This window comes from Agelaius phoeniceus, chromosome 5 (genome assembly GCF_051311805.1).
Source record: "Agelaius phoeniceus isolate bAgePho1 chromosome 5, bAgePho1.hap1, whole genome shotgun sequence".
NCBI lineage: Eukaryota > Metazoa > Chordata > Aves > Passeriformes > Icteridae > Agelaius > Agelaius phoeniceus.
In genome coordinates, this window is record NC_135269.1 from 27748268 (window position 1) to 27764545 (window position 16278).

The 16278-nt window shown below is 37.4% G+C and overlaps 1 protein-coding gene and 1 long non-coding RNA gene across 10 annotated transcripts in view; both read left to right on the plus strand.

The window, feature by feature from the left end:
* The window catches only part of ANKS1B (ankyrin repeat and sterile alpha motif domain containing 1B), a 408217-nt gene that overhangs the window by 279457 nt on the left and 112482 nt on the right, over positions 1-16278 (plus strand). The window lies entirely within an intron of this gene.
* LOC143694128 (uncharacterized) overlaps positions 1-16278 on the plus strand; it is a 38527-nt gene that overhangs the window by 6960 nt on the left and 15289 nt on the right. The window contains exons 2-4 of the long non-coding RNA XR_013182366.1: positions 783-976; positions 1831-4826; positions 6611-6793. This is a non-coding gene — a long non-coding RNA (uncharacterized LOC143694128). The remainder of the gene's footprint in view (positions 1-782; positions 977-1830; positions 4827-6610; positions 6794-16278) is intronic.

Sequence of the window (16278 nt, forward strand, 5' to 3'; positions counted from 1 at the left end):
GCAACTTAGCCAAGTAATCCAGTTTTGTGAATTTAAAGAAAGAATAATTTGAAAAAAAAAATATATATATATACATATACAGTAGCTAATCAAATCCAGATCACTGATCTTTTACTCTTGGGTGCAATGGGTGAATTAGATTTGCAGCAGCCTGTATTTGTTTTTATGAGAACTATAATTCTTTCTTTCCCTACTGCACAAAAAAGACTACTTTCCCAGAAGAGCTTAAAACACCAGGAATATATGAAGCTGCAGTCCCAGACTTCTGCTTTCGTTCAGACTCCGACCCAGTTCCCTCTCCTGTGCTATAGCAGTGATTCCAGGAGGATATGACTTTTTTTGCATCTGGATGGTTTTCAGCAAAGGTTGTTCCTGAGCCAGGAGGAGGCAAATGCTTACCTCTTGAGACTTAATGAATTAGTTCTGATTACTTAGATGGGTTCTGCAACCTTTATTATCAGTATTTCTAGGTGGTGTTGGTTCTTTTTGACCAGTAGACCTATTTACGTGTCAGTAATTACTATATAAGCTGTTTTTTCTGAAACCCACAACCAAGCAGGAGGTGCAGTGGCTCTTACATCTTGGAGGACCATCTCATCTTTATTATTGCAAGCATTCCAGGCATCATTCAGATGTTGGTCACAGCAACAAGGAGTGATGGGACCAAATGCTAAGCCATGTCTTTCTAAGTTTGGAAAGCAAAAGAATCTCTGTGGTAGGCTGATACATCTGCTTCTTCCTAAATGATTTGGAATAGATTGTGAAGTTTTTTGCATTTGCAGAGCCTACCATGTTATTGAACAGCACCAAAGAACAATCTCCTGTATCATGAGGGGAGGGCAGGTATTACAGAAAGCATTCAAAATGGTGATCAAGAGGAAGAGCACCCCTGGAAGTGAAAGCACCTCTCTGGATCTGCAGGAGAGCTTACTATAAGTGAAACAGAGAGCTATCAAAAGTGAAGCCACCAGACAAGGTATTTTGCTTTTTAATGTCACAGCTTTTATGGGTGTGTGTTTTTTGTGGGAATTGATGTAATATTTTTAATTTTAGCAGACAGCATCCAGGACTTGATGTGTTGTTTCATTAATGTCTCTCTATGATTGCATATGTCAATCACAATATCCTTTATAAACCATTTCCTAGTTTTGTGTTTCACTTTAAGAAGCTGATGGTTTTTAATATTCACTTGTGATGTAAGAACTATGCTAGCTCCCAGAATAAAGATGGTATCTCATTGTTACTGCAAAAGATAAATGCCTTGCAGAATGTGAGTATTCCAAAGAAGAAATAGCAAACATTAAATCAATTTACTAGAAAGCAAGCAGCCTACTTTGTTATTTGTGGTCTCTCTACTAGTAATGAATTGATCAACATGTTTAGAACAGCTGGAACTGGAACAGCTGCTTATTTAGTTCTCAATCTGTAAATACTTTGGTGGCCACCTCACATTATCAAGATTTTCTCCCCATGCTGGTTTAAGTTTGCCTTTGTCTGCTGAATTTACTAATACTGATAGCATAAGCTTGTGAGGCCAGGAGGTCTTCTAAATCTGTAACTGATGCTAACCAGTGCAAACAGGATCTTCTGGATTAGGATCAAACAGGCAGGTTTGCATTATATATTGCTGTACCCTGATTTGGTCCTCTTAGTAGGAGCATTTCCATAAAGGTGATTTATCAATACCAAGATTGAGATCCCCAGAGGATCTGAATTAGTGGCTTCAATGCCAATCTTTTACCTATTGCATGTCTAAAACTTGATGAGAAATGGAATACACAATAGCACTGCTAACCTGCTCATACCTGTCTCTTTTTTTTTTTTTTCAAGTGAGAAGACATTACATATGGTCATACAACAGCAGAAGCCAGGAGAGAGCTCAGCTGCATAGCAACTGAGGTTTCAGAAGAACAGAAGACTCAGGCATCTTCCTCCTTTTGTGCAAGGAATTATGAAGATAGCCTGAATTGCAAAAGCCCAGGAGAATAAGAAAGGGGAAAAGAGTAAACAAAAATAGGATGTGAACCCCTTTGACTTTCCATAGAGTTTGTATCTTCAGCATATCAAAACAGTACTGAAAAAAGGGGATCAGTAGCAACAAGAAAAAAAATACTGCAGGAAAAAAATTAAGATAGAGAGAAAATAATCTCCTAAGATCACTTTTTTTAAGAAATGAAAACACTTAGCCAAATTGTCAGTGTCCTTGGTCAAGTGCATGGTATATCAAATCTGAAGTTGCAGAGAAGCAGAAAACTTTTGTCCCCTGTTAAATTGGTAGGAAAAAGAACAAAAAAGCAGATGTGGAAAAATATTTTCTTTAAACGTGAATAACAGTCCGTTTTTTCTGCAACATGTGATATTCCATGAGTATCCTGCTTCTGCTTTTTGAGACTGAAAAGCTCTGAGAACCTTCTGGAGGAATCCATACCCTCCAGAAGGCAAATTCCTCCAAGCTCTTCCTCCAAGAACTTAGAAAAAAAATACAAGCCTCAAACTACTCCGTTCCTTCCTGCTGTCATACAAACGCGGGTGTCTGTATCTTAGAACCTTAAAGTATTTTATTTATTTTTGCTTCTTAGAGAATGATACCCGGGTTTGTGTCCACACTGTGCTTTTCTGATTACATGCCAGCCTGAAGTGGCATATGCCTGGCTGTTTACCACACATCCAGCATAGTGTGGCTGGCCTTTATTCAGGGGATAAAAGTAGATCTACCAAGATATCCTGAACCTTCAATTCTTGGTAACTTCATTCTGCTATGACTATAGGAAAGGTAAGCACAGGTTCACTCTTTTTGTCTGAGAAATGTCAGGACTGTTACAAAGCACCAAGGGCAATCACAGTTTTGCTGCTAGTGAGTAAAGACTAGTTTTTCTCTGAAACCATTTCTTGATTTCTATATGAAATATAGAAATATATTCTTATTAGAATATAAGAATAGATAAATATATATAAATATATATATAAATAGGCTTATTGCTCTTCATATTATACTTCTGTCTTCTACTGGAAAAGGAAGAGGAAATGAGAAGTAATCTATTGGCAGCTTTTCATGTAACTGTTTATGTCCATTGTTGAATCATAAGAATGAATTACAGAACAGCCCTGAATTTATAGAAGCAATTGCTTTTCACATTTCACAACTAACATCCATTTTAATAATTTAGTGCATTAATAAATCATCATCTTTGCAGTGCATTGCACTGCCCTCTCTGTCTCTCTTTACCTTTTCATTCAAAAAGGTTCCACCTGTATGATATACCTGATATCATGCCTCCTAGTCTTCCTGCATTACTTTATCTCTCAGGCCACCCTCAAAGTCATCTACTTCAAATACAAATGTGAATTTTAAAACTGCAGAAGGTGTAGTAAAAAATTACTCAAATAAATCTGTTTTATTTTATTTAGCTACTGATTCAGCTGTTCCACTTTGCAACTGTTTGTGATTTGTGGACTTGAGGGAGAGCAGTCTCCTCCTCACAGTTTCTTGGTTAGAGAAAGAAACCATTCAAAAGCCCTACTGTGGGCTATTATTCCCAAAGTTCAAATTGAAATCCTGACTTTCCAAACAACTTTCCTCTTTCCTGTGGAGCACATCTCGAATATATTTCTTCTGGGGGAATTTCCAGCTCCTTCTCAAAGCACCATCACATTACTAATTTGTTATTGATTAGGGAAATATTAGCATATCTCAAATCTGAAGGTTGCTTGTCTCACTCTGGTTGTTTTCTTTGTTTCTAGCAACTACATAGCAGTAGGAAATCATTTTAGTGGGTGTTAAGTGAGCTCTGCAGATCATTCATTGGCTGTTGGTCTAAAGCCACACTCTTGGGTCGATGTTGCATATCCATTTAGTCTTATGATTTAAGGTTTCATGCTAAATTAACAGTTTTAGGGGTTGTAAGTAATTTTTACACACAATATCAAATTGAACAAGTGAAGTTTTTATTTTGCTGCTTCATTATCTGTTTGCACAGAAGTCTGTGACCCTATGATTACCCAAATATATAGTACACATTGATTATATGCAAATAATCAATCTCTTTTGGGTTTTCTGATAAGAAATTGCCAGAAAGCTAAAGTAAAAAAATTCTTAGAATAAACTCATTGACATAAAATTAATTTTCTTCTGTCTGTACTGTAAGTCATCTAGCATGCTTCCAGTAGTTGTAACAATACTGAGCTCTTTCAGAAACAAGTGTAATAAAAATGAGAAACTAAGTAAAAATGACTGATTGTATTCTGTCATAGCTAAAAACAAATGTAAATAGTATCATCATAAGCAAGGGTGTGAATGTTGGAGAAGGCTACTGTTGCAGAAGCACAGAATTTGGTGAGTTGAAAGGGACTGATAGTGTTCTTGCTTTAAAGCATTATTACTCTTATTTCACAAGTTTGATGATATTGGTGAAACTAGACATTTCAAATAATTCCTGGGAAATAGTTGATTTAATTAGTTTTAGCTCTGTTTCTGCATGTGTTTTTGTCATGAACATATTATAATTTTCTCAAATGTACTCATTAGAAAATTTCTCTGAGTAAGTTTTAGTATTTATATTCTTCGCACATACTTTAAATTCAACATCTAAGCTGTTTTAAAGAGCTTTGATTGGATATATGAGTCACATAGTATTGTTGTATTCCAAGACTGGTTAAAAGAAACTTATAAATTTTTATGACTATGTTCTAAGTTCAAAATTTTCTGTGTTCTTATTCTCTCTTTTGTTAACTGTCCTGCTATTTGACTCATTTGCCTGAATAGGCACACAAAAACTAGCCTCAAAATGAGTCTAAACACAGCCACAGTAGAGTCAGCGTTTTTTCAAGTAAGTATTTCTGGAAATTCCACTCATGTAGATATATACCTCATGAACTGGCCATTTCAAATGTGCTTTGACATACTTTTTTTGAAGTAACTTTGTCATGGGAATATTTAGATCTTGCAAACTGGGGGAGGAGGGAGGGAGGAAAGCTCATTTGCAATTCTGAGGTATTGTCTGCTGTAGTTAAGGAAAGCAATTTAGTATCCCTTAGTGTCCAAGTTCATATCATCAGCACTGAATACCAGCCCAAAATATCTGGATGCAACTGTATACTCATTTTTGCATTCACAGGTTTTCTACTCTGGTACCACTTAAGGGAACCAGCTCTTAAACTTATACTTGACTCTAGGACAGGTTTAGGAGCTATATATATGTCTGTTATTCTAAATTATATACTAAATCAGAAGCATATTTCTGACATGTGATTATTTATATGTAGTGATTAAAAATTTAAACTCTAAGGCACTAATACCCCAAGGCAGTTGTTCAGTTTTGCTGATACATCATGGTGAATTAAGCTGGTTACTTTTGGCCCAATTACCTAATTCACACACTCCATAATGGAATGAAATACTTCGTTAAAATTTGATTGGCCTGCCCTTTACCTCTAATAATTTTTGGTAGAGACAGAAATAACAAAATCTATTGATTACATACTCCACAGTTTTGTAGTGGTTAGTATAATTTAAAAAGGAAGTTATGCATAAGAATATGCTCATTAGTACGTTAGTACAGACTTATACTGCAAACACCATTAGGGTCATAATGACATTTAATGTCATGTACTTTAACCATAACTAACCAAATTTATTAAAAAATGCTTCAGTGGGACTAATTCAAAATTCAGAATATTCTTAAATTCTCTGTAGACTTGAAACATGTAAGAATTTCAAATTGTCTGTCATTTCCACTATGGCTGTTCCTTCTCTATGGTAACTAAAATCAAACATATGCTAGTCTAAAGAAAGGAAGTTACATATATTTTAAAGCAAGCTCTAAGTGTATCACAGAGTTAATTCAACATAATCTAAGATTCTATAAGTTTGCTACATCAGAAACATTCATTTATATGTCTTAATTGCCAATGATCTCTCGCCACTCTTTTCAAGTAGCATTTTTAGGGCTGCTGCTACCAGCAAGACAACTAGTAATGTGGTGTCTTAAATAATATCAGTCAGATTTATTGAAGCAGGTATTTGACCTTCATTTTTGTTCACCTCTGTAATCTCAGGTAGAAATTAACTCCCTGTTTCCAGACATAGAGCAAGTACTGCTTTCAGTCTTCTTGTTTCAGAAAGTAACTACTATTGGGAGACTTATTGGAACTACAAAAAGAGATCTGAGGGCAGCGCATTGCCAGAGTTTCCACAGACTATTATTTCTCTCCTACCTGGATATCTTAATGGCCTTGTTTTTATTTCAAGTAGTTAGCAGATGCTCTGTCTGACAACCTTACACAAAACTCTGTGAAGGTGTTCCCAATAAATAAATTATTATCCTGAATATCTAATAGACACCATTAAATGCATGTTATTTTTCCAGAGCTATCCCACCACTTAGAACAGGTAATGCTCTGACAACAAATGCTACCTTTAGAACAAGATGAACTTTTATATTTTGCTATTTATAGAGATGTGCTTAAAAAATCAGCAACACTATCTAGCAGTCAAAAATGGTAATTATAGCTTTCTCTTTCTTAAATTACATAAATTCATTTAGCAAAATAACACAAGGATATCCCTTATGCTTTATGATGGCTTGTTCTTCTGCCTTTTTTTCACGCATAGGGACAACCATACCTTACATAGGATCCCAGCAGGAAATCCCTAGAAATTCCTGGAAGCCCTGCCATCTGTTGGAGCATAGCAGAATGGGAACTCTCAGATATATAGGAAGTTTTGGTCCATCACTTCTTCTACACTTTCTGTAAAGAACAGAAGATAACACACAGCCCTCCATTTGAATTTTGGGTAAGCCTCTTTAACATAATTCTCATAAAAAGATGTTGCTGGCTTACCTGAGGCCCTCTGAGATCACCAGTTTGGGATCAGCATTATTTTATTACATGAATAGTAAAGATGTAGCAAAAACTTGTATCAAATGAATGCAGGTTTTGCAATTTTTTTTTTCCTGTATGAGCTTCACATCCTGAGAGAATAGCTAAAGATCACTGTTATTTATCAGTATACAAATTTGGTAGCACAAAGGGAATATAAAGGTTATTTCTGCAGTGAGTTGCTTTGCAGTGATGGTATCCTACCGACAGTCCTTTAGTAAATAAGCAGTTTTATCCAAAATTCCTGTTCTTCCACAAAAACATCCTGCATCTGCTTCTTTTCTCCCTTTCTAAAAACCAAGGTAGAGCAGATGGAAGAAGCAGAATTAAATAACAGCATTTCCTTTGCAATCTCTTTCACTACTTCTTTAAACAGATTATCATAGATATTGAGATAACCACTATTTTTCAGTCTATATAAAGACAGCAATAAGGCATATTTGTTACAAAGTAGCATGGGAATCAAAAATAATCTTCTGGCAAACAGCACAGTGAAATAGGAGCAGAAAGGTCATGTTAGACAGCATCTGGGTGGATTGTGACAAGAAAGAAATGGAGATGAATGACTAGTCTTAGATTAAAGATTCTCAGAAGCGTCTTACAGTAATCATCGTTGCAAAGGTGATTAAAATAGCACGCTTAGTCATGTTGTCTCCACTAATCTGGAGCTAGAACATTATTATACAGCACTTATTCACGTATGTAGCACATGAAGGCAGAATTTTAAAATGGTACATCCCATTCGGCTTGTGACTCAAGCTAAGATTATGGAACACCCATTTAATTGCCTCTGTAATGCCACAGCTGCAGTACGTGTATTTCTGCATTCAAACACTAGAAGCTCCTTTCCTAGCTGTTTTAGCTCATTTTACCTTCATTCTCTTCCCTTCCCTGCTAAATCAGCTGCCCAAGACATAGAGTAAAAAATGGCTTTCTGCCATCTTTTAGAGGAAGGTGCCTCCTGCACCCAGCTGGTCTGCAGTAAATCAGAAACCTCCATTCCTCCTCAAAAGGAAAAAAAGCTTCTGCATTCTGCCTGAACAAGGCATTGCCAACATTTTTAACAGACCATCAGACACCAATCTTCCTAAATTATTTTCAACAAATTTTATGTAACAGTTATGATCTCTTATCTGTCCAACCTTCTCTTATAATTCATGGAACTAATTCCCCTGATTCACGATCAGATACATGATCTTGAAAATTCCTGTGTGCAGCCTGCATGCTGAGACTTTAGACTACCATGCTGTTTCATTAGTCGTGGTTTATCTTGTTTCACATCAGTTTTAGAAAAAGATTCTTCATTTTTGATAGTTCCTGGCCTGAGGGGATTCTGGCCTGCTTGTTCTCCTTGTAAAGGCAAGTGACCCTGAATATTCCACAGCCTCTGAGAAATCTAAGAAAATAATTAAGTATTAAAAGACATATTCTCCAAATGTCTCTAAGGTGAATAAATTGTCCCACATGCACCTTTTTTAATCCACTTTATGCTCATATTCTATTGTGTACATGGAGACTGATTAAGAAAGACAGGACATTCATTTAACTGAAAATACTACCATTGTGAGTAATTTCTTTAGAATCTGAGGGTGAGAACGTAGAACATAGCAAGATTATCTTCTCTTGGATATTTTTAATCTGTGAACTGAGAATTTAGAAGACTAGAAGAAAATAATTGGCATTATTATTGCAAAATCATCTATAAAAATGGAAAAATTATAAGGGTATGTCGGTCTTCCAAATGTCAATAAAATACACAGTTTCTTGAATAATCAAGCTAAACACAGAACATAGCCTTAGAGGGAGCTGAAGTCCCTGAGGAAGAGAGCTCTGTGCAGCCCTAACCTCTAGGGCATTTGCAGGAGACAGTGGCAACTTACCTAGTAAGAAGCCATGTAGCTGCTTTATTGCACTCTGCTTGCTTTAATTTGTTCTGCCCAGAAGTTGTGTATGTTGGACAAGGCAAATCCCCTCCCTGGTGTGACTGCAATGCTGCAAGTCACTGATGTACTCTGTGCTGAGTTGTGCTGTCTCATCATGATTGAAAAGGTTTCTTCTCTGGTAAAAGTGTAAAGTTAAGCAATTATAAAATATCTTCTTTCTTCATGCATTATTCTGAGTGGTATTACTTGTTTTTCATTTTAGTCACCTTTTTTCCTTGCACAGAAGAAATTCTGGTGTAGTACCTGGCAAAATGATTTCTCAGGTGTCCTAAATCCCTTCTGATACCTAGATTTTTCAAGATGGTCTTGCATAATTTCATTAATAAGGAACAGATGCACAGCTAAAAAAAGTAGTTCTAAATTTAGATATATTTTTAATACATTTAAAGCCATCTTTTAATTGCTCTAGTTTGGAATATGAATATTGATAAATTAAAAAGTAAAATAGTTACGGGGACTGATTCAAACAGTTGTGTCCTTTCAACCAAAGAAATAAAACTGTTATTGATATTTGCTAGCCCACTGTATGGAGCTCTGCCAAACTGCTTTCCCAACCGATAGCATCCATGGTAAATAGGCAAGATCTTTTTCTTCTTCCTCCCCTTCATCTGTGAAATGTATTCAACTCAATAAAGAGATTGGCCTCTTCCCAGGGGATCCAGAACTTCATATCCCTAGAAACTAATGTTCCCTGCTCTGAAGCAGTATCATGAATATTATTCAAGAGTCAAGATACTGTCTGTTCTGCCAGAGAAAAGAAGGCTTTTGCCAGATTTTAATCATGAACCATATAACCTAATAGCCTAAGTTTAGAAACTTCTTTTCCAGATGGTGCACATTTCCTTTTCTAATCTTAGGAATTCTTCTACTCAGTTGCACTGTTAATGTTATTCCTTCCTGTTTTTCCCTCCATTTCTCTTCAAATAAGATTCAGAAATAGTCAATTTAGTTATGGTAAAAATTTTAAAACATTTTAAAAGTAAAAGTATTTCATTTCAGTGCAGTCTGCCTCAGGGTAAAAATTGGTATTTTTAAATAGTTTCATGCCATTTTTTCCAGATGACTCCAAAATTGTTTCTGAAATTATTTTACAAGTACTCTGAATGATCTCACATTTGCTTTTAATTGAGATTGCAATAATTTTGATGAATTGCAAGGTTACATTTTAGTATTTCTTACACTAATAGAAAACAGTAAAATTTTGAAAATTTGTTTGAAAGGCATTGTTGCATAGAGACTGGACCAGCAAGAAAAGAGATTGTAAATCACTATTGTCTAATTGTAGGGGCAAGAAAAGAAACAAAGTTCAATAGAACTCCAAGCCTACTAAAAATTGTTCATTAGAAAGGAAGATGTGACCATGACAGCTCTTTTTGTTGTTGGGTTTTTTTGGTTTTGATGGGAGAAATCTTTCATTCAAGGGTGTAGAACTGGGGAAAAAAAAAAAAAAAAACAAAAACAAAACAAAACAAAACAAAACACAACCAAACCACTGAGAAGCAGAAAAATGAGAATAAATACTGCTGAGTATACAGTGGGGTTTATGTTTTTTCTCTTCGGTGAGATAAGCCACTGCAGACTTTTAAAGGTGCACTTGATTGCATGGTACCAATGTCATGACTCTGAGGAGAGCCTTCCTTTATCACTGTCCAAAGGGAAAGTGCTGTTAACAGGAGCACAGCCCTGACAGGTTTACTTTTGCTGTTGTTCCAGAACCTGTAAGAACAGTGGCACACTGAACATCTGAGAAATAAGAGTGGAAAGTAAAAATAGAGTAAAGATAAGCAATAAATATTTCAAAAGAGAGGAAAAGTGGCAGTAGGAATCAACATGAAATCCAACAAAACATCCTTAGTAAAACCTCCATCTATTCCATTGTTCAGGCATTGACTCTGTTTCCTCTTAAGACTTCCTCTTCCTCCTAAAAGAAGAAAAATTCTGACAAAAGAGTGTTTCTTAATATTAGAGTATTATTCCCGTTTCCATGCCCCTGTTTTAAGGCTTAGGACTTGTAGCAAGATATGATATGATATATAATTGTGGAAAATGTCTCATGGAGCACATCTCAGTAGATAAGCATTAGTATCTTAGAAGAGCATCACTGGAACATCATTGGATTAGTAATGAACTGAATAATTTGATGCTGTCTTGATAAAGGTGGTAACAGAAATGGATCATGGTAGCCTTGAGTTACCACAGTTCTTTTAAATCTTTGGGCAGAGAGTCACCAAGGATTCAAGGGCCATAGGCAAGATGTTTTTCTCCCTCTCACTCCTACTGTCCAACCAATCTGATCTCAGTGCACTAAGACCATGGGGAAGCTATGATCTATTCCAGCAGCTGTGAGGGAGAAGGAGGGATTCTTCAGACTGTGAAGAATGATGTCTTTCAGGCATTGTACATCCACTCTGTGAGACAACTATCAGATACTGTGTCCCCAGCTTTGAGGAGAAATTAAAGGGGGCAAAAGCAGATATTGGAAAAGTACAATATTGGACCAGGGAGTACTGTATAGAACCAGTACTCCCTGGTTCTGAACAAGCTTTATGTTGTGCTGACTATCCTGACTAATACCTGCCCAATAATTGTGGTACAATTTAGTGTTGTGTTTGTTTAAACCTCAGTGTTGTTAGTTGTGTAGTACGGGAATATATGATGGTAGTATTTCTGCGCTGATGAGGGTATTGGGTTTTTGAATAACAACAGTGAACTCTTTTGAGTCATGCATACACATTCATATTTTCTGCATCTAGATAAGATGAGGAATTAGGAGCATCATACAGAGCCTGCTCTTTCTTTTTGGATCTGAAATCCTTCAAAGCTGACACAAGCTGTTAATAGCAAGCTGTTAATACTGCTGTTTGATGACTCTGGAGTGGACTATGTGAAATGTATTTCATGGCTGCCATTCCAGCTTCTATATTTGTTACAAATTGTCAGTGGTGTTGGTTAAAGACTATGTATACTCAAAGGCAAAATTATTTGCATGTCTGTGGAGCTGATGCTTGCAAAATGGTTTGATGAGTGCTGGCAGGGCTGTGGGGAAGTTTGCAATGGGAACTGATACAGTTCTCCAGTGGGAGACTGGGAACTTGAAAGAATGAGCAAAATGACTGGAAAAGGTTTAATGAAATACATAGACAGTTGGAAGCAGTTAAGAGAAACCTGAGTTAAATGTGAACACGAACAACAAAAAAGAAAATTATTATAATAAACTGAATGATAATTACTTTTGGGAAAATTAGAAAGAACAATTCACTTGACAATGGATAATGAATAGGATCAAAAGGGAGAAATCTCAAGATTACTATATGATTAATTGCTATTTGCACTCCAGAGAGATTATTATTTTAAAATCTTTTTTTTTTCTCTAAGCTATACTGGCATGTACTGTATACCTAGATATCTGGATCATCTTTTTTTTTTTTTTGCATTTTTTGTAGGGGATCAGGCAAAATACATTTCAAGTTATTTTAAATATTAAAGGTAGTTTTTTCACTTTCCACTTACTGTGTGACACCCAAAAATTATTTAAAAAAGGGTATCTTTTCTGGTTACAAAAGTCTGTTTATGTATTTTTTAAGCTCTTAATAAGGTGATAGTCATAAATTGATACCTGGTGATAAGGTCCCAGTATGAGACAGTAATTTTAGTACTTTTTTACTCAGCAAAAATTTATTTAGGGAATATCCAGCAAGATTACTTATATTAAAATTTTGCCAAGTTCCAACTTTTTCAGGCATTTCTCCACCTTTCATTAGAAATTGGGATGTTAGGATGCTGGTGTCTCTTGAGGAATGCCTTTAAGAACAATTACATAACATTCTGAACAGATATTGACACATTAAGGAATCTTTTCACATATTGTTGAGATATCTACGGAACAAAATTCCTGAAGTAACAATCAAACTCCACCAATTCCTTAATTTTTTGCCCCCAGCTAGCAATATTTTCAAATTATTTCAAAACAGATTTCAAAACATTATCTCAACATTATGTTAAAGAGCAGGTGGGAACATCGGTGATTAACAGTGCGATTCACATGAATGGGTTGCCCTGAATAGATGAGCAGTCGTGATGACTGATGACTTTGGAAAGCATGGAAGATCATTAGCACCTTCATGCATCAAGAAGAGAAGGAGGTAGGACCAGGCATTACTTCTACAGGATATTTTTTTGCAGTGGCTTCAGCTGGTGGGACAAGTCTATTTTTTTTGGCACAGCAGTCTGAACACAGAACGTAGGTCTGACAACCTAAATGAAGCTGTAGCTTGAGCTGTAATCAAAGTGCACTTTGTATCTCGTAAAAAGTGTTTAGCCCCTGCCATCTGGCAAGCTACTTCTTTCCCAGTTGTATCAGCCTATAATCAGCCATTTTAATGTTGGCAAATCAACCACTGAAGGGGTTTTAATAGACATATACTCTGATAAGTCAAAATATGCCTGCACTGGCCATAAAACTCAGCATAAAAAAGATAAATTACAGGTTTTAGTTGGTAAATTTTAAAGTCAAGCAAGCATCAGCAGCCAAAGACATAACCACAAGACATGACTGTGGCGTGTCATTTTGCCGCCCCCACCCCGCTGGGATCCTAAGACCTTCAAACACTTATATAAAGTGCCTGTACACCAGTGCATGCAGAATGGGGAACAAACAGGAGGAGCTACAGATCCATGGGCAGTCCCAGGGCTTTGACCTTGTTGTGGTTATGGAGGCATGGTGAAATGATCCTTGTGTGACTGCAGTGTTGTGCCAGTGCTTCTCGGGAGAGACAGACAAGGAAGGTGTGGTGGTGGAGTTACCCTCTGTGTGAGGCAACACCTGGAATGTATCGAGCTCTTGGGGTGGATGATGAGCAAGTCAAGAGCTTATGGGTCACAATAAAAACTAGGGCAAACTAGTAAAGGTGACATTATGGGGTGTGTCTGTTACAGGCTGGAAGGAAATCCTGATTTTCAAAAAGGATAAGAGGTAGGGGGCACAGAGAACTACTGGTCAGTCGGCCTCACTTCAATCCCTGGAAAGACAATGGAGCAGCTCATTCTGGAGGCATTTTCTGTCCACATGGATGACAGAAGTGGGATCAGGAATAGTCAGCATGAATTCACTGAAGGTAAATCATGCCTGACCAACCTGATTGCCTTCTGAAATGAAACAACTACCTGGATGAATGAGTGGAGAGCAGTGGATATTGCCTGCCTTGACTTCAGCAAGCCTTTTGGCACCATCTCTCACAATGTCTTCATAGGCAAACCCAGGAAGTGTGGACTGGATGAGCAGACAGCAAGGTGGATTGAGAACAGACTGAACAGCAGATCCCCAAGGGTTATGGGACAGCAAGGTGGATTGAGAACAGACTGAACAGCAGATCCCCAAGGGTTATGATGGTGGCACAGGGTCTAGTGGGAGGCCTGTCACTAGTGGGTCCCTCAAGGTCCCATACTGAGCTCAGCATTGTTTAACTTATTCCTCAATGACTTGGAGAAGGGGGCAGATGCTTCCTCAGCAAATTCACTGATGGCACAAAGCTGTGAGGTGTGCCCAATGCTCCAGAGTGCTCTGCAGCCCTTCAGCACTGCCAACAGGTTGAGGGAGGTGATCCTATCCCTCTGCTCAGCCCTGGTGAGGCCTCGGAATGCTGTGGCCAGTGCTGGGTTCCTCTGTACAAGAGAGGCATGGAGGTCCTGGAGTGGGTCCAGTGGAGGGCTACAAAGATGATGAGGGGAGTGGAACCTCATTTATGAGGAAAGACTGAAGGAGCCAGGTCTGTTCAGCCTCAAGAAAGGATGACTGAAAGTGGACCTCATCATTGTCTGTAACTATTTTTGGGAGGGTGTCAAGAGGATGGATCCAGGCTCTTCTCAGTGGTGCCAAGCAACAGGACAAGAGGCAATGAGCAGACACTGATGCTCAGAAGTTCCACCTGAGAAAGAACTTCTTTACTGTGCAGGTGACTGGGCACTGGAGCAGATTGCCCAGAGAGGTTGTAGAGTCTTCCTCATTGAAGATACTCAAGAACCATCTGGACACAATCCTGTGCAATGTGATCCAGAATTACCCTATTTGAGCAGGAAGGTTGGATCAAATGACCCATCCCTTCCAACCTTGTCCATTCTGTGATTCTCTGAGCTAATATTTGACCTCTCACTGCTGGGCAGAAGACACTGCAAGTACCAGTTGATTAGGTATGATTGATCCATTAACATAAATATCTGTAAAGTTCCCTTGTAGAACTTTAATAAATATCCTAAAGTTCCCTTGTTCCCTTTCAAATTACATTTTGAAATTTCAGTCTTCTCCAAACACTGAATAATGAAACTCTTGCCTGAAACAGATATTAGTGGTGCTATAATTTATTCGGACTTTATTCTGAAAGACCCACCTTGGCTCATGCTTCCCTGTTTCACAAAAATTACTGCTGTTTGTATGCTGAAAGATGTTACTTGTATCCAAATTACAGAATGATACTCATTTCATGTGATAGATGTTTGTAGTGCCTGCATATCAGAAAGGTGTTTACACAGAGGTGATAGATGGGAACCAAATCTGGAGATTCTGTCAGAATGCTCTCAAGAGGCTGCAACACTGGTTCTTCAGATGTCCTCTTGGGCTTTGGGGTCATGACCAAGAGAACATTGTGTTTTATTTGTAAAGTGGGTTTTAGGTTTTGAGTGGTTAATATTGGGTAGGAAATTATTGCACATTATAGTGCCTGTTTTGATTTTGTTGATAAAATTCATTAAAGGGGATATGCAGTTGAATGGCATTTTTCAGTAAAATGCACTTCCAGAGTAATAGAACTCTGTTCTAGTTTGAGGTGTAACAGCATAGTGGACTGGAAAACTAAAGTAGCATACAAAAAGGCAATGTGCAGAATGAATGCATACTTGTACAGCCATGGATCATAGCTGTTCTTGTTCTTATTTCTTCATAAGTGGAGGGTCTGTCTGTCCCATGTAAGTAGAAGACTTGCAGAGGTCTTGTGTCCTCAGCAGGTTTTAGAACAGGGTTAGAAAGGCCAATACGTTTATGCATTGTCAATCACTGTCCTTCAGTGAGCTCAGCTCTACTGTTTCATATGCAGTATCTTTTCCTGGATGAAACTTTTTCTGTGCAGTCTTCCTTTTCTTGACTTTTTCTGGCATTTTTCTAGTTCTTCTGTCTTGTTCTTCTCTCTAATGTAACTCTTCCTTTCTGCTTTTGTGCAGCTGCTAACTTGGAGGCATAGCTCGGTTTTATTAAAGCAATACGATTTTTCTTTTTCATTCCCTTTCTCATCTCCTGCAGATAAAGCAAGGTATTAACTGCTGATACCAGTTTTTTTACCTCATTTTATACTGTACTTGGTGCTAAAAGAAAGAAACATTTCCGATTCCCTTACTGAAGAGCATTTTCCAGGAAGAAGAGTAAGATTTGACAATGTTTCTTGTTTCTTTTTTTTTTTTTTTCATTCTA